Source organism: Vulpes vulpes, chromosome 13 (genome assembly GCF_048418805.1).
Source record: "Vulpes vulpes isolate BD-2025 chromosome 13, VulVul3, whole genome shotgun sequence".
NCBI lineage: Eukaryota > Metazoa > Chordata > Mammalia > Carnivora > Canidae > Vulpes > Vulpes vulpes.
In genome coordinates, this window is record NC_132792.1 from 96,745,044 (window position 1) to 96,772,259 (window position 27,216).

Sequence of the window (27,216 nt, forward strand, 5' to 3'; positions counted from 1 at the left end):
CTTAGGTAAATACCAGACTACTTATTTTATGATTTTTAAATGTCATTTTTGCTTCAATATTGACCTTTTTTTTTTTTTTTTTTATGGAGGATGAATTATAGATCCCGCAGCACTGGGGGATCCAGGCTTCCTTTCTTCCACACAGCTGGTCAAGTTAAGGATTGAGGTCATGGTAATTAGTTACGAGTTTTTTAGTGGCCGAAGACCAGACCGCTGAGCAAACTCTGCAAGGTGACCCCTCGGGGGAAGACAATACACCCGGGGAAAGAACCCGAACGGGCAACAGAGAAGCAGAAAAACCACTTCCCAATCTTGTTGCTACAAACAGATGTTGCCGCCGGCGCTGGCGCTTGCAAGAAGGAAATGCAATACAATCTTTCATTTGTCTGACCAGGCTTCTTTCTCCAAGAGCTGGTTTCCAGGCAAATGATTTCAGGGTTGCACAGGGCGGGTAGAAGGCAGCGGAGTTGGAAGCCCTGGTCCTGGGTGACCCGAGGGCTCAGAAATGATGCTGTGCGAAGTGTGAGGGGTTGAGCTGAGGTCACGGGGAGACCCAGAGCCAGAAACCAGGTCACGGGGAAGGAGCGGGCAGCCAGACTTCCAAGAAGAGGTTTTGAGAAACTAGCTAGAGGGAATGAGTGTGAACTGAGATTCCTGGAAGGGAGGTCACAGGAGGCTAACGGGGTGTTGGGGGGGGGGGTGCGGTGGAGAAAGAGAAAACAGAGTTAGTACCACTTCTGCCCTCCTCACCTTACCGGGTGATTTTGATTGTCTGCTCACTGTCTACACACAGAGAGATGTAGGCTTAAAAAACATAGATTGAATTAGGAAACTTCCAATCACATAGACAAAGAGAAATGACTCCAGACCAATGGGGTTAGGAACTGTTGGGAGGAAATCCCTTGGTTGCGTTTGGGAAAGGTGGTTTTTCTTTTAAAACCCAGTTGTGTGTGGGATGCCTGGGTGGCTCAGCGATTGAGCATCTGCCTTTGGCTCAGGGAGTGATCTTGGGGTCCTGGGATCGAGTCCTCCCCAGGGGGAGCCTGCTTCTCCCCCTCTGCCTATGTCTCTGCCTCTGTCTTTGTGTGTCTCATGAATAAATAAATAAAATCTTTTTTAAAAAATAAAACCCTGTTGTGTGAATTAATTGGCCTGTCTTTCCACTTGCTTGTACAGGCTTGTAGTTCCAATGTGCCTTTTGCCAAAACACACATTATTCCATCAGAGGTGTTAAAGGCAAACACTCCCACAAACGTATAATTATTTGAATCATGAAGTTGTTGTTCTCCATCTTCCTTAATCCAAGAGCTTCTGTAATAGTGTCATTTTGTGTGCAAGCAATGCTACTAGCAATAACTCACATTTATTGAAAACCTGTTGTCTGTATGGCACTGCATTTGTAGCAAGAAGAGTGGCTCCACAGCTCACTAAATGTTATGCATCTAGGCATCAGGAATGTTCTGAACAGTGCGCATCTGTTACATCACCGGATTCCACTATAACCCTGTAATATGGGTCTGATTAATATCTTTCTCTTTACATATGAGAAAACCAGGGCCCTGAGAAGTTAGAGGAGTCATCCCAAAGCTATGTAACTAGTGAGCGACAGAAGCAGTATTTGAGCCAGAGTAGCTGGTCTCAGAGTCTGAGCTCTGAATGGCAGTGCTAATTTCATTTCGTGCTAATAAAACTCTTTGAAGTAGGTAGCCACTATTGTCATCATTTCCTTTTTATGCACAAGGAGATTGAGAAGCTGAGGTGTTTCAGGAGTACAATGATGATTCAACAATTTTATACATTTTTCAGTGCTCATTGAGATAAGTGTATTCTCTCATGTTTTAGAAAGAAAGAGTGAGAGAGAGTGCAGAAGCTGTTGGCTGGCATGGGTGGGGGGCAAAAGGAGAGGGAGAAAGAGAGAATCTTAAGCAGGCTCCATGCCCAGTGAGGAGCCCAACTCAGGACTTGATTTCACGAATCCGAGATTATGACCTGAGCCAAAATCAAGAATTGAATGGTCAATCAAGTGAGCATCCCAGGCACCCCAAGATAAATATATTCTTAATCCCTTTCACCTATTTCAGCCATCCCCCAACCCACCTCCTCTCTGGTAACCATCTACTGTTTTCTATAGTTAAGAGTCTATATTTTGGTTTCTTTTTTCTTTCTTCATTCATTAGTTTTGTTTCTTAAATTCCACATGTGAGTAAAATCATATGGTATTTGTCTTTCTCTGACTCATTTCACATAGCATTATACCCTTTAGGTCCATCTATGTTGTTACAAATAGCAAGATTTTATTCCTTTTTATGGTTATGCATATATAAATGCACACACACACACACACACACACACGCATAGTGCTCTATCCATTCATCTATGGATGGATACTTGGGCTGCTCCCATATCTTGGCTATTATAAATAATGCTGCAACAAACATAGGGGTGCATACATCTTTTTGAATTAGTTTTTTCATATTCTTTGGGTAAATACCCAAGAGTGAAATTACTGGATCATACGGTATTTCTATTTTTAATTTTTTGAGGAATCTCCATAGTATTTTCCACAGTGGCTATTCCAGCTTACATTCCCACCAACAGTTCCTTTTTTCCATCCTCACCAACAATTGTTGTTTCTTGTGTTTTTGATGTTAGCCATTTTGACAGGTGTAAAGTGATTTCTCATTGGGGCCAATATCCAAAATATATAAAAAAACTTATACAACTCAACACCAAAACCAAATCATCCAATTACAAATGGGCAGAGGACTTGAATAGACTTTTTTTTTTTTTTACAAAGAAGACGTACAGATGGCCAATGGACACATGAAAAGATGCTCATCATCACTCATCATCAGGGAAATGCAAATCAGACCTGTGCTTTACAAACATTAGTGTATACATTAATCACCGGGGGATTTTATAAAATACAGATTCCTATTCCAGTGGCCCAACTTGGGGCCCAAGATCCTGCATTTTCAACAAGCTCCCAGGCAATGTTGCTGGGCCACAGACTGCACTGGGCAGTAAAACTTTAAGAGTTGGAGGTCAGGAAACACAAGGTGTTTCTCCACTGCTCCCCACCCCCACAAGGTTATGTAGCGAAGGTGTCTGGAGGTAACAAACTTAGTTTAAGATTCTGGCATTTAAAAGTAAACTCATTATTTTCCTTCTTAAAGCAGCATAGTGATCCTTTGACATTCAAGGAGTTTCTTCTACGTACATAAGCAGCTATACTCTTTTTAACTGACTGAAATCCATGGTGTTATCAAATTCATCCTAAAAGTCATCACTTTCTCCATAAAACATCTCTTTAAATTTCTTTTACACACATTCCTTCTTGATTTGCATTTATGTCCTTTTGTTCTGATCTAATAAACTCAAAGTGATCATCAACCAAAAATTTATAAGATGTATCGAGTTTAATACTTCACTCAGATTGCTTGTAATCACCTACTTTGAAAACTAAATATGGAATCCTATTTTAGTCCATTTCTCTCATCCAGAAGATCTTCCATTTAATTCATTACCTTGAATTTCCTGCATTTTTCTTATCCTCCAGCTTAGCTCTGCCTTTCTTTTCTTTTTTTCTTTAAACACCACTAGATTCTGAACTTCCAATCTATATGTCAATGGTGGCTTACCCAACCCCCTAGAAGGCTATAGTACAATATCCTGGAATTTATGATTTATGCCAAGTTCTCTTGTCAGCCTCACTTCCACTGCCAACTGAGCTGAAAATTGAAATGCTGGCTCAGTCTGTAGAGTCAGACTCTCTTCTGTTGTGTTAACTAATTCATTACTAACCTTAGCTTGAGTGTTTTGCTTACCCAAGAGCACCTCATATTGAAGAATTTAAATTTCACGTGCAATCTCTTTATTCCTTTCCCTCATTGATCAAACTTATTCAGGGCAACAATTATCTCCCTCTGGATACTAATTTTCTCCCCCATTTCATGGCATCCTCAAACAAAGCTCACAGGCACACTGCAATCCTTCATTAACTGAAAACATGCAAAGTGCACAAGTCTTTCCAATGGAAAATTCGATGCAAAAGCCAAATGAGGTAAATTGCATTATTTGACCCGCCCTGGGACAGTTTAAACAGTGTTACATATTAATACCCTGCCAAGTCTCAAGATGATGGGAAGATTCTCATCAGAGCCCAAAGTAGTTAGTGAAGGAGGAGACCACCCCTGCCACAAACAGATGCAGTCCTGCTGATAATCACTGATGGGCCTCTGATGAGAAATACTCAGACACATTGTTCAAGTGGGCAGAAAATGACAGAACAAGTTAACGCAGGTCACTGTGACTAGACACCCTCTCAACTTAGTATCCAGTTAATGCATTCATGATCTTTTTCCATAGCCACACGTTTCACTTTATAACTTCTCTTATTGTATGTGGAATTGTTTGTAGTTGAATTATTACTCTTGCTATTTTCCATGTCTTACTATATTCTTCACCTAGAAATACAGTCTCCCTACCATGTATTTTTATTCCTCCAGCCTTAACTTGTTTGAATTACAATTATTCTATGAAGTTTCTTTTGGTTGTACAGACAGGGGGGAGCAGCAGTACTTCAAGACAATCTCTGTTAAAAGCCACAGGGTTTCCATCCATCCAAGATTACTAAGAATAATTTTTAGTATTCCTGTCCACTGACTCCTGACTCCCATAGCTGTAATGTCATCAGTGTCTGATTCAGCTTTTCCTGAACTTTGGATCCCAGACTGCCCTTGGAAAAGTGAAAAGTTCCCACAAATTGGTAACTCCCAAAACTAATTGCTTAATTCACTATGCAAGTGTCTGACTTTTCTGGATTGCAGAGCGAACATGATCACATAGCCTCATACCTAACTAAATGTTCATGCCCTTGTACTTTGGCTCTGTCCAGGCTCAGTGATCCCAGTGAGTTTCAATGACTTGAACAATTTTATAATAATGTGTAATTATAATGTTAATATTGATAATTATAATTAAAACCCCTCCAACTTCAAGATTGGATTGACTTCCACAGTATTCATTTACCTTCATTTAGGAAATGTTTAGTACAAAGTCTTGCCATGTTGAAACTAGGCTTATTTGGGTGCATCTTGCCTGCTGGAGTAGTCTGAGTGACCACCAGCCTTACTCTCCAGCCCTCTGAGTAATGGATTCACACCACTGTTTGGCACTTCTGCATATTCAGACCTTGGGAAGGATTCCTGGTGTCAGGACCTACACACACATTAAATGCCTTCATGGGGTCAGGGAAGAGCAGCCAAGGTTAATGTGCTCTGGTCCCTGATATCTTGTCACGTGTCTCTTCTCTATTGTGCTGCAAGCATCATATCTGCAAACATCATGTCTGCAGGACATGTGTTGTGACCAGAATACACAATATGAGTCCTATAGCATGTGACTGACAATGCTATTCAACAGGTAGTCCAGAGGAACACTAGCCAAACATTGTGGCTGTGGCTTCTGAATCAAGAAAGTTCCTCTGTAGGGGTCTCAAAGGGGCTGTGGGCTCTGCTCTGCAGAGCCCAGTGTCCCCTGTCATCAGAACCTGTTAATTCCTTCATGTCTCTGAGTTTGGCAGTGACAGAGGGTACTGTATCTTTGTCATCACAGATTGGCTAACTTTTTTCTCTGTAGAGCATCTTGCATGAGCTGGGAACAGCTTGCTGGATGTTTTCTTCATCAAGATGGGTGATGATGGTTAAACCCACACATGAGCACCCGGGCTACACTTCCCACTGGGGAGACATATATGCAAACACATTAATGTATATATTTAATTGGGTTATAATCTATTGACCATAGATACTAAGGCACTGAGCAAGCAATTAACAAAACAGCTTTGACTAAATATAGTTAGCACTAAATATAGTTGGTTAATTGGTATTTAATATGCTTATTAAATGTCAATTAAGTATCTTTAGCAATGAATTGGTACCTAATTAACTTACTATAGCTATCCTGTTACTTGACATTTGAACAGCTAAATATTCTCTACAAGTTTAATGTTTTAATAAGAAACAAATTATCCATGTATTGCTCATGAATTTTTCAGTTAGTTTAATGGGATTTAAATGTATCTCTCAACTCGGATACATGTTTTTCTTATAATCAACTGGTATTTTATATTTCAGATCACTTTTAAACTTAAGGGCTGAACACATGAGAAGAAAGAGCTCTAGAAGTCAGAAATCCGGTGGTTTGGTCTTGGATCTACCAGTGACACCCCATGTCATCTTAGACATGTTGTTTCACTGCTCCGGAGCTTCCATTCTCTCATCTGCAATATAGCGTTAAGAATAAAAGTTGCAATTACTGTAAAAGTACAGTTGCCTACAACATATGAAGGTGCTTAAATAAGCAAGACATTTTCTGGAAAATGATGATTAAAAATTCTTAGGAATGTTGTGTGTAATCATTATATTGATGGCATCTTCATGTTCATATATAAATCCTTAAAATAATTTGTTGTTGGAATAGAAATTGAATGGCATCATTTTCTGAATTGCCCCTAAAGTGCATTATAAACTTGGTTTCATTAAATCTCCAGTTGCAGAGATACCTGGGCTCTTCTTCATAACAGACATGCCTTTCTGTTCTGGCCATTTGCCCTTTTATCTGCTTCTGCTCATTTACTTTATAGGTTTGAGCAGGTAACAAACTGTGGGTGTTTTATGCAGAAATTGTTGGGGTTTGACACTGGTTCTACTCAGTGTGTGTTGTGTTTTAAATATTGTATTTACTTACCTAGTTTATGGTCTTAACTGAGCTCTGTGTTGATTCTACCAGGTGCTGGTATTTTAAAGCTAGTTGATGATTTTTTTTTTTTAAGATTTTATCTATTTATTCATGAGAGGCACAGAGAGAGAGGCAGAAATACAGACAGAGGGAGAAGCAGGCTCCATGCAGGGAGCCCGACGTGGGTCTCGATCCCGGGACTCCAGGATCAGGCCCAGGGCCAAAGGCGGTGCTAAACCACTGAGCCACCCAGGCTGCCCTAGTTGATGAATTATAATCTTAGCAGGCTTCTTTCTTGGATGGTAGCACACAGCAATGAAAGCATTGTGTCTCCATTTATGTTCTCTTGTTTTACATCTTCTGCACTTCATCAACAAGGCTTCTTTTATTAAATATTTGCAATAATTTCAGTGCCAATTACCCTATCTTGATTCACTACACCAGAACCTTCACACTCATCAAGCATTTGTTTTGCTCATGCTGTAAACGACAAATTAAGTAGAAAAGAGGTGCCTGGCGTGTCTACTTTAGAATTTGTTGTTGGGTCTTCTATAAATGATTTCATGGCTTGTGTTTTGTTCTATTTTTTAAAGTATTTATGGTTTCAAACTATGCCCATCATTACTGACTAATTTATAGAGGTTGCGGTCGGCCTTGTCATCTTGGCTTAACCCAATTTTGTTTCCAGGGGCAATATACATTGTGGAAGTTAATTGTTCCCTAACCACTTTTTCCATATGGCAGAGTGAGTCTCTCTGTAATGGTTTTGGAATGATTTATCTAACATTTTGTCACAATCCCTTGGATTGCTTGAGAAATCTCGTGGATCTTTGTTGGGCTATAGTGTGCTACCAAGTGAGTATATTGAAACTGCTACCTTAAACCCACTGATTGCCTTAATTTTATCGCCTGCATGGAGATTCGTTTATATTTTCTCCACCAGTGAACTAAATGTATTATCTTTATTACCATTGTTGATGCTATTGTTAGACAGGTGCAAAAATATTCCTATCTCTGCTATTTCTGAATCTTCCCCTATGGACCTGCAGTTTGTGATTAGCACTATATTAGTCATTCATTGACATATATGAAGTTCCCAATTCATGCTGGAGAGAATTGCAGACTTTCAGTTGGAAGTCTAACTTCAGATCGAAGTTAGAAGAGACAGACGATTGTGTGCTACCTCAAAAGGCCGAGACAGTATAGTACGGTGTCTAAAGCCAGACTCAGGTCAGAAAGTTACAGGCTCTTATCTCCACTCCGCTAGTGATGGAAAGTGACTCTGCTTCGATTTCTGCATCTGTAAATAGAAGAGAGAGAATAAAACCTACCCTGTGGGGCTGGAGAGGATCATAAGGGAGATGGTATGTTTCAAGTACCTAGTATGACACCTTACAATTGATAAGTTCTCCAAAAATCAACTGTAATTGAAATAGAATGCTTTCTAAAATATCTCAACATTAAGTATTATTTGAGCAAGTGGAAGAACAAGGAAACACTTTTTAAAGTATGCTATGCTATGCTTCCTTAGTCAACTGAAGAAAAGCAAAGAGGAAAAAAGCATATTTATTTCCCCATCCCTGTATAATGAACTGTCTTGACGGCATTGTTTGAAACACAGTGAAGAAGTTTTGGTATTTATAAAACATATCATGTTTTGAAATACTTGGTATATGTATTTTAACTTGAGTGTATCAGGCCACTAGAACAAAGACATTCAATTTCCATGTCAAGATGATAACTGGATTATTTAGATGTCAAAAGTACGAGATGTGCATTAAATCGCTTTCTGCCTTGGTAAAGTGAGATTCTGCTTGGGAGATGTACACACACTAGTCCTGTGTAAGTCAAATAAATAAATGTGATCTGCACTCAGGCAAAAGAACAGGATAAGCACTTGTGAATCAAACACTTGCATCCAAAGAGAGCTGAGTTCACCAAGGCTGACTATCAAGACATAGCCATTCAGCCTTCACATGTGTACTTAAATTGGCATGTATGAGTGCATTCACCAGTCCTTTTACATTAAGAAGAGAGCTATTTTATGAAACAGGCCATCAAGCAGAATCCATGCCACTTCATCACTCTGAGATTATAATAGAAACACGTGTGCGTGAGCGCGCGCGCGCGCACACACACACACACACACACACACACACCCCATCCTGAGCCTGGGAGTAACCTTAAGGCAATTCACGACTGGATATTGGGCATCCACCATGGCCAGGCAGGGCTTGTGCTGGGCTCTGGGGAGCCAAAGATGAAGAAGACAAGGAACTTGTGATCCAGCAGTGAAGACAGAGGCATATGCATATTCCCTTGCAGTGATCCACACAGTTCCAAACAAAGAGCTTTGGAAGCACGAAAGAGGCAGCAGGTAATTCTGCTACACAGAGTAGGGGACACAGAGAAAGAGGAGAGCACGTTGGTGAACAAAATCAATTATCCAGTTTCTAAAACATAATGCTATTTATATTTCATAATCTATGGAGTTCCAATACCAATGCCTGTAGAATTTAAACCCTCGGTTTATTCTACTATATGTGCCAGCATACTTGCTCTTACTGCCACCAAAGATAACTGTAGGTTACAATGAGGATTAAAATCGGATAGAAATGAATCGAAAGTCATTTTGATGATCCTCTCTTCTTCTTTCTTCAAAGTGGCTGGCTGTTATATCTAAGTGAGTGGTTATTTTGATGTTAAGTGAAAGGATTTGCAACTTAGAAAATTACCTGGTATCACATGCTTGTTATAATATTAACTAATTTCTCACAACTGCCCTGAAAATTTAATTAGCATTGACATGTATTGACAAAGTCTGGCCTTAAATCTTCTCCCTCTCAAAAATAATCACAATTATTAGTACTATTATTTAAAGAGTGCATTCACATGGATTATCCAATTCAAATCTCCTGACACCTGGGGGTTTATCAAGTACATGAACTATTATGATGGCATACCTACTTGTCATCTGTTTCCAAATGTTTCCCATCACATCCATTCACCATACTGCCTTCAAGGTACGATTTCCAAAAGACAGAACTGTTTATGTCCTCCTTTGCTTAAAAGCCTTCTGTGATCCTGAATGTCTAGTGAAATAACCTAGACAGCTAGTCTAGGTATTCAAGACCATTTATGAGTTGACATCAATCTAGCCCTCCTGTCTCATGTTCTGGCAATCTTGGTGATCCTTACCAATCACACCTAACTATTCTACTGTTCTTTGAGCCTGTCTTGTCCTTCTGGGCACAAGGCTTTTGGACATGCTTCTAAATTCCAAAGCCCTCTTGTCTCATTTTCTGCCATGTGAACCTGTACTTTAAGACCCAGTTTTTTTTTTTTTAAGACCCAGTTTAATTGTTACTTCTGTGAAGCTTTCCTGACCTTATTCTTAAAAGTTAATGTGATGCGACCTTAACACATGCACATATCTCTATGGAAGCACATGGACACATGTCTATTGAAACAGGTATCCTGTAATTTGCAGTTATTCATTTATGAGTATGTCTCTCTCCTTGATTAGAAGAATCATCATAAGCATCTCCAGAATAGGACAAGGTATCTTTATATGCCGGGTACATTTTGGAGGATTTTCCCATAAATATATAGTATATAATCAAATACCATTATCCTCATTTCACAAAAGAGGGATTTGGTGCTCAAGGAGGTTTACTGATTTGCCTGAGGTCATGAATCACCAGCAGAAGAGCTAATGCAAGACCCTTGCCCATACTTCATAGTGTCAACTACTCACCATAATGTCTACAGATTTTAGGCTTCCTGAGAGTCATCATTTATGGATTGATTTTTTTTCCCATTTAGCACACAATTATAGGTACTGTATCAGTTTTCTTGGGCTACCATAACAAAGTACCACAGATGCGGTGGCTTAAACAACATAAATTTATTTCCTCACAATTCTGGAGAGTAAGAGTCCAAGATCAAGCTATTGGCAAGATGATTTCTTCTGAGGCTTTCCTGCTTTGCTCATAGCCATCTTCTTCCACTGTCTTCACATGGTCTCTCTTTGTGTCTGTGTCCTAATTTCCTCTTCTTATAAGGACACCATTCAGATTGGATTAGAGTCCACCATAATAACCTCATTTCAACTTAATTATCTCCCTAGAGGCTCCATCTCTCAAAACAGTCACATTCTGAGGCACAGAGGGTCAGGATTTCGAGATATACGTTTAGGGGGGATGCAATTCAGCCCATACAGAGTACCTGATATGTGCCAGACACCTTGATAAGTGCTAAGCCGGACAAGCTCTGAAGCTGACCCCAATGATATTCACAAAGTCAGTAACCCATCACACACTATCTTTTTCACTGACTCAGGCATTTGCATTAGGGGAAGGGACATAAGAGAAACCATAGACACAGTCTCCTAAGACAATTCATTAGCCAGGGGAGATTATTTATACATGTTACTTCCTCCTGGTCACTGTCAATACCTCCAACGACTTTGGGGTCTTTTGCTCTAGAGCAGTCAAAGCTTCAGAGAAGTCAAAAAAGGTGTCCTGTTCTAAATGGTAGCATTCCTATCTTAAAATGTCTTGTCTAACATTGGGATGACTTAATAGAACAACGCCACAGATATACTGACCACGTCAGTACTTTTGACTTTCCTTATCATTTGTGCTCCGGCAGCAAATGGTTAATATCACAAAACCAGTGCTGTAAGGAAACTTGCCAAAATCTACAGGGCAATCCAGGAGTGCAGCATGAATTCAAAATCCCTTCCCCTGAGTGCCTAAGTCCTTTCTTAATGCTGTGAATCATAGGATAAAGGATTTTAGGTAAAAGCTGGAAAGTTTTCTCTTTATACAGTCAAAAGCCAAGATTTCTCATGCTTTTCTGAAGGAAATATATCCTGTAAATGATGACAATCTCGGTCACAGCCTTAATGCCCACATAAAAGAGCAATTGTGAGACAGACACCTTCCTCCTGTCTTCTCTCTGAGTCCCTCGAGTGTCCCCACCACTGTTAAATCATCATGCCCTTTCTTCTCTACGGTAACAGTGAGCCTGGAAGGACCAAACATCTAAAGTATCTACTCCCAGGGGCTTCTTCTAACTCAATAGGAGAGTTTAAGACTCCTGACAAAGTCTCCTGTCTTTTTCTCCCTTCATGTCCCCTTCAGCATCTTCCGTTTCTGTTTTCCCTCTGTGATGTGAGGTATTACAAATTCAGAAATGCAGTGTTGTATGAATACTGGAGAACTCAAAGACCAAAGGAGCTATGAGTAAACACACAACGCGCTATCTGAAACAGTGGAGCCCCAGACAAGGCATTAAGGTCCGACCTTGTCAACCTGGGTTCAGAGTGCAAAGATCAGGCACAGGGAATTTTACCGGGGGAATCCAGGCATAAATAAACAAGGCCTGTAGTGTTCCAGTAACATCCAGCCATACTCCCTGCATACTGACTTGACCCTTGACCCTTGACAACTGCTTGCACAGCCTTCATCCTCAGACTTTTTTCATGTGTTGATTACATTTCAACTTACTTCGAAATACTCTATTTCTTGAATGTCTCTACTTTAGAAAACATTTTATTTCTAAGTAGACTTTGACCCTTGAAATTGTTTTAAGAAGTCCTGGGTTGTCTATTCCTTTTCTCTACTTTCTCTATTAGTGAGAGCCCAATCCCTCCCTTGGTGTAGGGGGTGCCATGACCCAGGAATTGGGGGACTGGTTATTGGACCTTCTGGTGTCAACAGTAGGTTGGGAAGTGGGGTGGTAGAGATAAAAATAGGATAAATAAGCCTGTTGGGGGCTACCTCGGGAGAGGAGAAGGTGTTTAAAAGGCTGAGTGGCTTGGAGAACAGGAGAAGGGGCAACAGAAGAAATGAAGGAGTCCTCTCTATGAAGCCCTCTTGCCTAGAGAATGTCCACATGGGGATTTCTGGAAAGTCTGGGATCAGAGCTCCTTTATGGTACAAGGGGCTATGTTGACTTGACCAGAGATAACTATCTCTCCCAAATTTTTACATTCCCTCCCCCCTCCCCTCTGGCTCTCCTCTCCTCTGTGGTGTTGTATCACTGGAAACTTTGACTCATAAGCTTCTGGTGAATTCTTTGTGGTTCTCATCCCAGCTACACTGCAAATCACATGTTTGATCTTGGATAAGTCATTTTTACCTCCCCGGGTTCCAGTTTCCTCATTTGTAAAAATGAGATGACAATACCTACTTTACATGTTTGCTGGGAAAATGAGATAGAACAGCAAGAGGAAAGAATCTAACAGCTGGTGTTGTATCTAGTGGGCACTCAATTGGTGTTTGTTATTGAGAGCAGAGATGTTTTTTACCTCAGTCCCACCAGTACAGCATGTGGAGCCATCCCCTGTACACAGTAGGTGCTTAACAAATGGAAAATAAAACAAGTTATAAAACTATGCCTTTGAGGAACCAACAAGCTCCACATATAGGGGTTCTCTGCTTCCTGACACTCTGCTTGTCACTGCCAGACCTCACATACCTACACGCTTCCCTCTGGCCACTTGAGAGCAGCTGTTTATTTGAACTTGGCTATGGTTTCATTCCTCTGTGATGCTCCTCTGCCTAGAACATACTTTTTTTCCTTCTTTACCCAGTTAATTCCACCCCTTTCAAATTCAGCTTAAATGTCTCTTTGTCTGGGAAGCTTTTCCTGCCTTCTGTGCTACCATACCACAAATGATGCCCTGTTGTTCTGGTCCAGGTAATTGTCTTTCTGCCCTGTTAGCCTGAGGGCAGCCCTTGTGCACTATTGTGCCCCCAGGGCCTGAGCAAGGGACCAAAGCACACAAGTCACCCAGTAAAGGGTTTTGATAACCAAAGACAGGGCTGAATGAATGAGCATGACAATGTGGTTCCTTGGTAGCAACAGAGTTTGAATCACAAGCTGAGCCATGTTTCAGTAGACAGGGCCATGACCACAGCCTGCTGACCTCAGGAGCCTGAAGTCTGTGGCCACAGAAGTGGGGAAGGATTCTGGAAAAGCATTTCACCTCTTCTCATAGAAAGGCATCATGACAGAGTTACTCAGAAAAAAAAGAAATGTTCAACATCTTGCAAACGGAAGACACTATAAGAAAGATATTCTCAATTCCACCCAATACTACCTCCCTTAGCATTATTTGTGGGAATAATGGATGTGGCACCAGCAGAGCCAGATGGATGGGTCCCTAGGGGAGGCGCCAGCCTGGCTCCGGGTCTGCAAGTCCCTGGCTATTGAGAACTACCCGGGACATACCTTGCTTTCAGAATCACTGCAAATAGAATGTGACCATTATGATAATCAATTAATAATCAATTAGTTTAGTAATCTTCCCTTGTAGAAAACCTGCTGAAACAATGATGAATCATGCAGACTCGACCAGGCCCAAAAGATTATAGAAGGGGGAAAAGTAGCTTTGCAGTTTAAACACACACACACACATGCATATACACACGAAAGAAAGAAAGAAAGAAAGAAAGAAAGAAAGAAAGAAAGAAAGAAAGAAAGAAAGAAGAAAGAAAGAAAAAACTTAGAAACCAAATCCCCTAGTGTGGCTGTCTCTGGAAAATGAATTCCACAGGCACTGACTCCAAGATGTTTTATCGAATGTGCTTTAGACTTGTAGGTGATGCATTGTCCCTCAGAGTCATTAAAAGGAACCCAGATAGCTGTAACGCAGCTTAGCTTCCAAGAAGTGCAGACTGTCCACACTTGTACTTGCACACAATATATGGTTATTGTTAGATGTGCACATCCCCACATGCTGCCTGGATGGGGATCTCTTTGTCCTTTATTCAGATGTGGGCTAAGGATGCTTTCAGCACAGCAAGATGACAGCCATGCCTCCCCACTCAGAGCAGCCCCACAGCCCAAGCGCGAGACAGAAGCGAAAAGTTCCTTTGTTCCTAATGCAATGCTCATCTTTTGTCACACCGGCCCCCAAAGCTGAGATACATGCAGACCATTTTAGAATAATTTTGATAATTTCTGGAAAACGCCATCTCTACTAATTTTTTGGTAAGTAATGCTGTTAGGGAAGCTTTATAATCCATTGTTGTAGACACCATATACTGAAGGCATTTAGAAAAAAATTATCCATGTGGGTTCGTGTTTCATTGAAAACAGAATGGTCATTATCCAGAGTCCAGATGATGCCTCCCTTTGTGACACTGCATTGGGGGGTCCAACAAAAACCCTGCCCTTTCTACAAAAGACACTGGCAGAGAAATGCTCCAGGGAAGGCTGCCCTGAGACTGCCTGGGCTCCAGGGAGGCAGCTTTGGGCATTCTGTGCTCAGGATGCCGAAGCTCAGAGCAGGATCTCACTTCATTTTTTGGCAGCAAGGGCAATGAACATTGAAAATTGAAGATTTGCCCGAATGGAAGCCAACAGGGTGGTGAGGCATTGATCCCACCGAAGCCGTGGCCCCCAGGGAGGGCCTGATTACATCTTAATGCTTTTCTAATGTGACTTAGCATCGCAGCAGTAGATATTTCTTTGCAGAGAAACTGTGCAAGACCTTCTACATCCTGGGCAGGGAGGGCAATTTGTGTGCCTTGGAACCTCAGCTTCTAGAACATCTGAAGGGGAAGCCAATATTTGAAGACTCTCAGAGATACTTTTGAGTAGAGCTCTTCCATTGTGCACACTCACCCTCTTCTCCAGATAACCGTGTTTTTCTGCTGTGATGGTGGTGTGGGCCATTGCGTGCTGAAACGATGCCATGAGTGGTCTTTTCCATTCCTCTCAGGAACAACTGCAAAATAAATAATCTTTGCCTTCTACTCCAAAGCCTTTTGTTTTCTCATTCACGACATAGCGATTAAATCAGTTGAACTTAATACGTCTTTACATAAAAGCACATTTTAAGGGTTTGTTTTAAGCAGGAGATTATCATCATTACTATTTCCTTTCACCACCCATTTCTGGGGATACTTAAATCAGCTCTATGGGAGGGACCAGCAGATGTCACTGTAGTTCTGTTCATTCATCTTTTCTCTTGATGGGATTCTTGTTCTATCCTTTTGGGCTCAGCCGATCGCATTTCTTATTTAATCAAAGCATAATGCATCATAACATTTGTAATTCATGTTGTTGTTATTCTTTCATTGTGCGCAGAATTGGATACATATCTTCGCAAACAGAGACGCAAGCTAAAAAGTAGCCCAGACACCCCCAGTGAGGTGTGGAAGTCAAAGGCCCTGCTGGAGAGGCGTGATAAGACAGAGGGACAAAAGAGCAGTGAAGGGCATCTGCACACTGACTCTTCGTTCTGATGGACAATCTCAGAATTAAAGACAGACACATTCCCTCCATTCCTATGGAGGGCTTTGAGGGAGTGTCAGCTAGGGGACAGTGCTAGGTGTGAGGGCAGCCCCCTGGCAGGATGGTGAGAGACTCCTCAGTAGAGGAGGACGGGAGTTAGGCTGTGGTGAGTCTTGAGGGATGAAGCCTCTGGAGTACAGCATTCTCTGCATTAAAATAATCACTGCATTCCTGGATGAAAAGAAAGACTCACATGAGTCTTAACTTCAGGGTTTTGGATCAGCAGAAGGTATGATATAGTTTCTGGGAAGTTTAGTGTTTGAGGGAGAGGGGTTGCCCATAAAATAAAGGGGTGTAGGACAATCTGCCTGCCCGTGCCTTCCACACTGACAGAAGGAAAGTCAATGTCAAATTGAAAAATCCAAAAGAGCTTCTTTTTAGAGATAAGCACAGGAATCGTTTGAACAATAGAAAATTTAGTGGTACTTATTTGTGGTAACTTAAGCAAAGAACATGGATGAACAATTATTTGTCATTTGATCATAGAGCCTGGTCTTATGCGAAGATCACCCAGGAATAAGTAAATGAAGCCCTGCAGCTTGTAAACAAAGCCATGCTGATTAATGGAATGACCTGTCTTTAACAGAAGTTATTCTATCGCCTTTATGGCCCAAATCATTCAGCACCCCGTGAGAGAAAGATGGAATTTTATGGACTAACATCCGTTCTAGATGGACACATTTGATGGAAAGGCCATGTCTGGGAGGAAGTCTTCATGCTCAGCCCTACCACCAATCAGCACTCCCCACGCATACACACAGCTGCTCTAACCGGTCTTAGTTCTCCTCTACAATTTGCTATTTTGACTTGATTTTTATCCAAAAGTTCAAGCTGAAGTCATTGTTAGAATATCAGATTCTCAAGTAAGCATTTTTATTTCCCTTTCTCTCCTTTTCCTCTTTCTTTGTAGCAACCAGTCTTCAAAATGGTTCCCAATGATCCGTTATTCATACCTTTGTGTAGTCCCCTCTTACACTATCAGGGTTGGTCTGTGTGGCCAATAGAATATGGTGGAAATGAAGGTGTGTGATTTCTGACGATAGATGACAAAAGACGTTGTGGCTTCCACCTTTCTTCTTCATGTCTCACTTGGTCTGGGGAAAGTCAGCCACCATGTTTATGACACCCAAGGAACCTGTGAGAGGCCAATCTAGAGAGAACTGAGGCCTTTTGCCAGCAACCGTCACCAGCTCGCCAACTGTGTGAGGGAGCCACCTTGGGAGCAAGTCCTCCAGGCCTAGTCAAGGCTTCAGAAGACACCCTGAGTCTTCTGAGTCCCAGCCCACACCCTGAGTGCAATTCCATGGGAGACCCTGAGCTAAACCTTACATCTAGCTGAGTTTCTCTCAAGCTTCTGACCCACTGAAATTGTGAGAGATTATAAGTATTTTTCATTTTAGAGAACCAGGACTAGGGTGAGGTGAGTCACATGCATAGAATACAAACCATTGTAAGTACATCATCACTAGTCACACACTGGTCCTGGACTCATCATTTTAAGTCACTTAATCTTGAAGAGACTTGTTACTAAGTTCTATATAAGTGATACATTCTTCTTTTTTTCTCTCTCTCTTTCTCCCTTTTGCTCCTTTGTGAAATTGCATTCAGAGAAGTTCATTCTGACCTCCTAGACGTTTGTCACTAATTTCTCCTTAGGCTTCCTGTTCCCAGAAACTGTGCTGTAACTAACCTCTTAAAGATACTTCTTTTTGATTTACAGTCCAATATTGCAGTCCTTGATGCCATTCAATTAATTTAGAAAACAAAAGAGCCACAACCATCAGGCATACACTGTGTTTCTAGTATTGATACATGATAATGGCATCTTTATCAGATGCTATCATATCAAGATGATAGTAAAGCCTCTCTCTTACCACAGGTTGTAATAATAGAGAACATTTTTCATGATGTGAAACAATGGGTTTGTGGTTTAGAACACAGCCTGGAGTTATGGGGGTGGGGTGGGGGGATGAAGTAATAGTTAAGGTTAATGTCGGTCAATAAGAACCAGAGGCTTTTCAGTAAAGACACAGTGACCAAAAACAAAGACTTTAGTGAGAGGTTGAAGGACAAATGTCTACTTCAAAATTGTACAGCAAAAAAAAAAAAAATTGTACAGCAGCTAATCTGGAGCACTTGCTCACACTTCCTGAACAGAGATTGATAGATGCGGTTGTGTGACTTTAAACTTTCCTGACCGTTTCCAAAATGCATCAATGCACTCAGCAATGCCAGCAATAACAACACACCTCCTCAACCCCAGTTTTTCTAATAGAAGATTCATGGAAATATAGAATTTTTAAATGAAATGCAAGCCATTTATTTCATTCTTTTGTTTTTTAGCAAGTTTGAATTTCTCTGCATTTTTTCTTGTTAACATTATACTTTCACAAACCAAGTATAGTTCAGGAGTCTTTTTAGATCCAATTTACACCACTAAGGTATTATGGGATATAGTTAAAATCTTATTCATACCAATGATCACTTAGAGGGATGCCTGGGTGGCTCAACGGTTGAGCGTCTGCCTTTGGCTCAGGTTGTGATCCCAGAGTCTGGGATCGAGTCCCACATCGGGCTTCTCAGAGGGAGCCTGCTTCTCTGCCTCTATGTGTCTTTCATGAATAAATAAATAAAATCTTTAAAAAAATGATCACTTAGACCACGTAGAGTATAAAAATATTTTTAAATTAAATTCTTCTCAGATGTGTTAAGAGTGGATACAAATAAAATTAAGAGGACCAGGATGTCCTTTTTCCACTTCAACAACTTAGTACTACTAGTGTATTATCAACTCTTAAGACAAAGGGAACTCTTAGCATACAATAAACTTGATAATAACAATAATAACAACACCAACAAGAAAGTAGAGGAAGAAGAACAGAAGGAGGAAAAGCAGGGAGGGGTGAAGAGGAGGAGGAGTAAGAAGAAGGAGGAAGAGAAGAGGAAGAAGAAGAAGAGGAAGAAGAAGGAGGAAAAGAGGGAAAGAGAGAGAAGTAGGAAAAGAAGGAGAAGAAGAAAAAGAAAGCAGAGGAGGAAGAGAACAACAAGCTAACATCTATTCAGTATGAACCATCCAGACATTGTACTAAGTGTTCTTTACATGTTTTAACTTGTTTAATTCTCACAAAAATTCTAGTGATGCCCACAATACAGGAGAGACTGAGATATATATGAATTGAGTAATTAGAGATCACATGGCCAGTAAGTGGCATTCTCAGGAAGGTTACCAATTCTTGAGGTTACCAATAAAGCATTATTAGTCTCCATAGATGTTTTGTTAATGTCCCTTGACTCTATTGTTGAGGTCCTTGAGCAGAGTCACTTCTAGAAGTGATGCCTTACTCAGCACAACTCAAGGACCTGTAGCAGCTATAGCCATAAAGACCAGAGTGGGGAGATGCAGAGGGGCCTCCACTCATTATGGGCAGAAGAAAGAGAGCCCACTACCAGTATGTTGACAATAGCATCAATAGTATGTTGACAATAGTACCATGAGATGGCTTAGAGAGTTTGATAATCAGAATCCACAAAAACACCGATCTGTTATCAGAGGTACTTTTGATGGAGGAAGGAGCACAGTCAATGTTCTTTACACTCGTAGCTACAGCCACGCATCAGGGAGTCCTTGTGGGTGACAAAGAGCTTGGGGAAGAGGTTATTATTTGAGCCTTTCTATGTCCTCGGATGACTACTTCAGTGTCAGTACTTCCACAAATAGAGTATAAGCTCTTTGAAGGGAGGGGATATCTGATCTTTGACACCAAACACAGTGTCTAGCAGCTAACAACCATTCAAATATATTGACCTAATATTTGAATAAGAAGAATGATTATATATTCACAGCCAATGGATTGCAATGGATATAGATACAAGAAATAATATAGGCTTCTGGCCCCTAGACTTTGGTGCCAGAAACCCCTGACTTCAAGTCCAGGCTTTGCCATTTCCTGGCAATACAATTAGAGAAATTGTTTAATCATTCTAAACCTGGCCTTTGTTATTCTTACAAAAAAGAGAAATTGCAGTATGTATTTCATGGAGATATGTTGAAGATAACAATTTTGAAGTAAGAATTGAGAACATGGGGATGGACCGCTTGGGTTTGAATTCTTGGTTGGTCTCTCTCTCTTTTTAAAGAGTTTATTTATTCATGAGAGACACAGAGAGAGAGGCAGAGACATAGGCAGAGGGAGTAGCAGGCTCCCTTTGGAGAGCCTGGTACGGGACTCGATCCCAGGACCACGGGATCATGACCTGAGCCAAAGGCAGACACTCAGCCACTGAGTCACCCAGGCACCCCACTGGTTGGTCTTTTAATTAGATATATAACCCTAGGCAAATTTGTTAACCTGGCTGTGTCTCAGCTTTCTCCTTGGTACAATGTGATAATATTAGTACTTACCTCACGGTGTTTTTATGAGGAGCAAGGTATCAATACATATGAAATGCTTCCAACAATGCCTGGTAAATAGCAAATTCTCTAATATTCACTATTATAGTTGAATCACAGAATACTTGTTTCAAAGCTCATGGCGCAGTGGCTGGGACACTGAAAATGCTCAATAAATGGTTGTTATTGTGTATTTTACTGATAATAGAAAATATTAGCTAGAAAGAGGGGGTGTCTGATGTGAAATGTGAGTCAATTATTGTACATTGTTACATTGTTACAACTTTACTAAATACTATTGTCTATTTCCTATCAGTGACACTCTAAATTAAACTGTTTGCTCATTAAGTGGCTGTTTCTTGGGATTTTTGAGTCTGTTTTAACATCCAGTAGCTCTTCTGGCTAACGTCACATGTTGATTTGTTAGTGGTGATCATTTAGTGATGATCAGTGTTGAACCTTAGCCATGGCACAAATATCCTCTGTGTTTTATGGGCTATATATTAGGGACTTTAGCAATACTTATCTGGGGGACTCTTCCTTAAAGGCACACATTCTGATTTTATTGTGCCCATTTTTCTCAAATGTAATTTTTTCCTATAGAGCCAAGGCTGGCAGAGGTATTACAGAATCAGAATGGTGGGAGACCTTTAGACCTCACCAAAGAGCCTGTGGGGCCAGAACTTTGTCTCTCCTTCTGCCTTTCACCAGCAAGAGCCATTTACCAGGTCCTTGTTCTCAAAGGACTAACAGGGCCAAGGCTTGCTCTCAAATGCAGCCTCTCCTTTCCACTCTCACTCTCTGTCGGAACGACTCACCCCCAGTTGCTTGTCAGGTGCAAGCTTTTGGCAACCTGGAGACAAACTCACTGGAAGCTCATGTTCTCAACCATGGCATAGCCATCGACAGGAAGGGCTGGCATGTATCACTTCTCCGCGGCCAACCAGGTGATTGCTTCCCCAAAGGTGGGAGCAGGTGCTTCTCCTATGTCTCCACTGTGCCTCTTTTTCACCAGTCAGGCTGTTTGGTGGGTTGCCCTTTGGTACAATCCACTCAGACAGTGCCTGGCAGACATTTGATGCCACTCTGGGGCACCTATGAGAGCTGGTCTTGGCATAGTGGAACAGATCACCAATCACGCTGGTCTCTTGGCCTGCACAGATATTTCCCTCAAGCTAGCCCATATTGATAGGAAGTCCATCAGTAGAGAATTTTAAAAATACGTTACAGAGTTATGCTCAAAGATGCAATTTCCTTTGGGAGGGGAAATATTTTAAAAGTCATTGCCAGTCGTGGTAAACTACATGTGAATTAACTTATCAGGGTTATGAGTGTCGCCCTGGACCAGGCTGCCAGGATTTGGCCCTTCCCACTGTGTATCCACTGAGGAAATGTCAGAGGGGTCACAAATTCCAGAAAGCCCAGTGGCCTCACGTTGAGGTGTCATCATTCTGCAGATGCTCAGACAGCAAATTTCCTCTGAGACCACAGGCAGGGCCCTGACTCGTCTTCAACTGGCTTCTTCAGTGAGGAACATCGTGGAAGAGGGGATACACATCGGCCTTGGGCCAAGTTGGGGTCAGAGGAGAGGTTTTACTTGATGAGCTCACCCTCCAGAAAATGGGAACAGGAAGGGTGCGGGATCGATATCCTGGAAGAGTCTTGTAAAGTTCTGAGACTTTTACGATGTCCTCACATGGTCATGCTTTGCTGACCCAGACCTTCTATTGAGTGATTTGTAAAAAGCTTTTAAATGAAGGGGGCCTTGTGCTTGTGTTCAGGTTTGCAAGCAAGAGGGCTCCTGTGAAGACTTACCCTCCCCTGCCACCTGGCTATGCGGTGTGTGGCTCTCAAGGGCACAGCGTGGTGGCAGCAGTAGAGCAAAGCAGAGGGCTTGTAGAGAGGGGTAGAGGTGTTCCACAGGAAGAAAGGTGAGTAGAGAGCAGTCCCCACCTACAGGGAATCTGGCACCCTTCCTGTCTCTTGCTCCTTCCCTTTCCTCTCTCAGAGCTGCCTTTATCCCAAGGACCAAGCTATCTTAGCTGTCCGAGAGGCAACTTCACTCTTCTCTTCAGGGAAATTCACTTGACATAAGAGAAATACATACACAGACATCTACACACACACATATATTTATTTACTAAATATACATGTCACTGGGATGCCTGGGTGGCTCAGCAGTTGAGTGTGTGCCTTTGGCTAGGTCCTGATCCTGGGGTCCTGCATCAGGTTCCCCTGCAGGGACCCTGTTTCTCCCTCTGCCTATGTCTCTGTGTCTCTCATGAATAAATGAATAAAATCTTTAAACAAACAAACAAACAAATAAAACTACATGTCACTGACAGCCGTTTTCTTTCCCAAGGATAATTGCAATTTCAAAGATTACAAGGTGAGAAGCAAGGCTACACTCGGACTAGCGCTGGCTGCACACATTGCAGGCATCAGTTAAAGGTCTCAGAGAAACTATTTTATCTGCACAGGGATTACAAAGGAAGAAGGGGAAAGATAGGTTGATTTGGTGAATCCACTCTCTAGGTGGTCAAGACTCAGGCCAATACAAAGCTGTTGTGTTGAGTTTATCCCCAATGCCAATTGATGTATGTTGTTACAGTGACCTTCCTAGGACCCTTCAAACAGTACCGCAGAGGCTTCTTCTTTCTCTTTTATCTGTAAGGCCAGCCTTGTGTGAAGCCGGGCTGACCATGAAAAACTAAACATCCTTGTCAGATAGTAAATTCCACTAAAGTAGGATCTAGGCCCATCCTTCAGCATAAATTTTGAATGTTTAGTTCAGAACTCTGTACCTCACGGTCACTTAATAAATATTTGCTGACTTGTTGACACAATGCTCAGAAAAGAGGTGTCCGTGAAAATAAGCACGCACAGCATTTATCTGCGAGACCTTGGGCCAATTCTCTAGGCTTTTTGGATAACTGTTTCCTCATCTGTAAAAAATACAGTGCTAACATTTATTGGGTGCTAACCCTGTACCAGGCATTGAGCTAAGCACTTAACAGTCATGATCTCATCAAGTCCTTGAAACATATCTACAGAGTACGAGCTATGCTCATGTTACAGATGGGAAGATCGGCGAAAAGAAGCCTCAGGCCTCTGAGCGGTTAAGTGTCAGGGTGACAACCTGAACACAGTAGTCTGGTTCCGGAGACCACAGTTTACTCACTACCCGTGATGGAAATAACGAAGATGCCTGTCACTAATTCATTTTGTACTTACCCACCGTGTCTCAGGGGAGCATCTTCTGCTGTTGGCCCGTGGAGCTGTGGTGTGAATTCGGTGGAAGAAGAGGAACAGGGGCTCTTATTAGGAATGCTTTTGGCTGCAAATAACAGCACGTCCCACTAGCAGTGCCCTGCAGGCCGTTGGCTTTCCATGAGTGGTGATTCTGCTGTGCAATCCTTGTGCATGAACCATCCGTAGAATCTTTAGCTGGAGGGCTGTGCTTCCTCAGCTTCCATGTGAGTTCTGATTCTTCACCAGATCCACACAGGCCACCCACACGAGGCCTTTGTCTGCTTCCCACCTCCCCGTGCAAAATGCTTCCTCTCAGGTGGAGAATACAGATGCCCTCTGATTGCAGAATTGGAGCAGTCCTGGCTCTTCTTATAATAAAACTTCATTTCCTGTAATGCCTGCAGCCCATTTCTGTGAAACCGGGCCATGAGTAACTAACTGGAAGAGCAATGACTTGAGATTTAAAAAATTACTTTTGGTGGAACCCCCTGATAGTTCCCTTCATTATTTAAAATTAGCTTTTTTTTTTTTTCAGATGAGCAATTGAAATGAGGAGTATGGCAATTAAATGTTTGGCTACCACCACTTATGAGGGTCTATGTTTTTCATTACTATATTTTTTTCTGTTAGGGGATACCCTGAAATGAGGTTAAAATGTTTTGGATACCCACACTTTTTTGCTACATTTCTGTTGCCAATGACAATGCCCTCACTGAGGCCCCCATCACCTGGTGGACATTGCCATAGTGTCCCAACTTGTCCCTCCATCTCTGATCCCTCTAATCTATTCTGTTCCCAGTCACCAAAATAATCTTTTTGAAATACTGCTTTCATCATGTCATTGCTCTGCTCATGAAACAGTGTGGCTCCTGTCTATCCCATGAATAAACTCCGGTATGTCCAGCCAGGCACTCCAATCCTCCACCGTCAGGCCCCTGGTCTCTCTCCTTCTTCCTTCATTCCCCAGTGAGAATTCATGTCTTCCCTGAGGCAGTTCTTTGCATGATCTACCTCCACTCTATTCTTCACTTGGAGTTCTCCACTTTCCCTCTCTAGGTCCTTCTATTCAACCTATTGCCAAGGGCTCTCTTCATGTAGTCTCCTCTTCCCAGACTTGCCTTCCTCCTCCCTACTAATGGATATTCTGTTGTCCTTATTACCCTGAGACATTTTCACAACTTGTGAGGATTGAGCAAATGCTAGATGAGTTTATTACTTATGGCTCCAAGACTTGGCTCTACCATTCTCCCTATTTATTGTCCTCAGTAGATCGATGATGCTTGTTACAGTATAATGAACAACTTCAGGGATCGGTTTGAGTCAGATATATTTATGAGAGACTTTGTTAGTTGCCCTTCCAATGTCTCCCTTCTTCCTTACCAATGAGATCCCTATTTTGTTCAGCATAATAATGTGCCCGGTTGTAGTGGTTTAATCTTAAATATAAGCAAATCAGGACACTCACTGCTCAGCTTCCATTACAGCCAAGAGTGATTATGTGATACTGGACTGCCAAGTATGCTAGACATCTTTGAGAAGTGTTTTGTTTCCTCATAAAAAGCACAGTGTTTCAAGAGAAAATTCAGTAATATAGAACCTTTCGCTTCTTCTTGCTTTACATATCCTTAGGATGTACGAGACCCGTATCGAACATTTTGCAATAGTAAGCAGTTGGACAAGAAGAACCTGGGTGGTTGGTGTCTTCGTTGAATTGGTGTGTCAATATGCAACTCCCAGCCTCCTGTATGTGAGATAGTCAAATCCCTTTAATACGTAAGCCACTGTTAGTTGGGTGTTCTATTACTTGCAGCTGACCTCATTCCTAACTTGTTCAACTTATATTTGTATTTCCAGAGCCCTAAACAATGCATGAATTTAACCAAATTTTTTGAACCAGTACAGGAGCTGATCTTGTCATATTTCATAAAAAAGGAGATCTTCAGGAAATTAGCATTGTGTGCATGCACGTCTAGGTAGATTGCATTTATAAGAGAAATGAACTCTTTCAATGACAAACTTTAAAATGTTAATTCATAACCATAATAATCAATTCAATAATAGGACATTTGAGGAAGGAAAAACAAAAGAAACAGTAGAAAGTGCGCTAATCTTACTAGCAGGAAAAAAAAGTGTGCTTTGGCTCACTTTTTAAAATAACCAAGTTTTTAGCTGTGAATAAGCTCCCACTAATACTTATCTCCACTCTTTCATTTTATGTTTCCTTGTGAAAGCTTCCTTCAAACCAATATTCCTGGCCTTCTTTCCTCTCTTACTCATTTCTTCCCACGAAAATAGTGAACTACTGTATAAGAAAATTTGGGAGAGACTTCTGGGCATACTCCAGCTAGCCTCTCCCTGGCTTTCCAGGCTCTGGTGGAGCAGCTTGACCTCTGGATGTAAATACCTCTGCTAATCCATGCAGTAAGTTTCACAGGTCTTGATCTGGCCCCACATAGGTGATGCCAGCAGTTTGAACGGACAACTTCAAATCCAAGGGGATATATTAGGAAACTTGATTATGGCTATTACTCGAACATAGCTCTCCAATGCAGATTTATTAGTAATTAAGTTGATATTTTGATCTCCATCAGCCTCTTCCTTGGGTCTACTGCTCAACTGGTTTCAAATACAGGAAGGGAAGAGTTTGTTGCTAATTGGTGACCTGGAATGCTGACTTAGAGCCATGGGGGTCTGGAATTCTTCTGGGATGCTTCTTATTTGAGTCTCGGAAAACTCAATCTTCTCATTTTTGAAATCATAATAACAATACTATTTCTGATTAGTTATTTATTAATTTATTCAGCGACTAATGAATATAATATCTGCTATATTCATTTGCTGAATATACAGTGGTCAGCAAAAATAGACATGACTCTTTAATAAAAAAATCAAATATAAAATTAGATTATTCTGAGTGCTACTAAAGAGAGGGTCAGAAGGTCACCTTCCATGAAAACTGATAATAAGGGGATTTGATTTAATCGGGGAGATCAACAAAGGCTTTTTTGAGGAAGCAATTCTTAAACAGAGGAACAAATTGGTATTAACTAGTTGAAGGGAGACAGAAAGGATATTTTAGGTACGTGCAAAGGCCCTGTGACAGGGAGGAGCATAGCAAGTACAAGGCAATTAAAAGAGTCCAGAACAGATGGAGGAGAAGGAAATAACGTGATATTTTAGATGAAGTTAGAGAGCCAGGCAGGGGCTAAATCATGTAGAACCTGGAAAGCCACATTAAGTAAGGAGTTTGATCTTTATCTTTTTTTTTTTTTTTTTGAGATTTATTTATTTTTTCATGAGAGACAGAGAGAGGGAGGCAGAGACATAGGCAGAGGGAGAAGCAGGCTCCCTGCAGCGAGCCTGATGCAGGACTTGATCCCAGCACCCCAGGATCACTTCCCGAGCCAAAGGCAGATGCTCAACTTCTGAGCCACCCAGGCGCCCCAAGTTTGGTCTTTATCTTAAGAATGATGTTTTAACTCCCCAGGCCGTTGAGACTCCCAAAATTCCTGTCCTGCTTC